This window comes from Penaeus monodon, chromosome 30 (assembly GCF_015228065.2).
Source record: "Penaeus monodon isolate SGIC_2016 chromosome 30, NSTDA_Pmon_1, whole genome shotgun sequence".
Classification (NCBI taxonomy): Eukaryota; Metazoa; Arthropoda; class Malacostraca; order Decapoda; family Penaeidae; genus Penaeus; species Penaeus monodon.
This window is the reverse complement of record NC_051415.1, coordinates 13,463,139-13,463,350: the sequence shown is the minus strand read 5'-3', so window position 1 is coordinate 13,463,350 and position 212 is coordinate 13,463,139. Positions and strand designations below refer to the sequence as shown.

At 30.2% G+C, this 212-nt stretch overlaps 1 protein-coding gene across 1 annotated transcript in view; it reads left to right on the top strand.

Moving 5' to 3' along the window:
- Positions 1–212, top strand: part of LOC119592355 (choline O-acetyltransferase-like) — a gene marked incomplete in the record, with an annotated part of 212,829 nt that overhangs the window by 139,261 nt on the left and 73,356 nt on the right.

The following is a 212-nucleotide window of genomic DNA, read 5'->3' as shown; positions in this document are numbered from 1 at the left end:
GAAGAAAAAAAACACTGTATTAAGAACTACAGTATTCATAAATCATAATACTGATTTGGCTAAAACAATTACGTTATCTTAACTTATAAAAATGCACAGTGGCGACCTTCGAGATTGAAACTTTAATGATGAAACATTACATCACCAATAACTCATGCATATTAATGCTGATAGTCTTTATTCCCCAGACAAAGGAAAAAACTACGTTTATG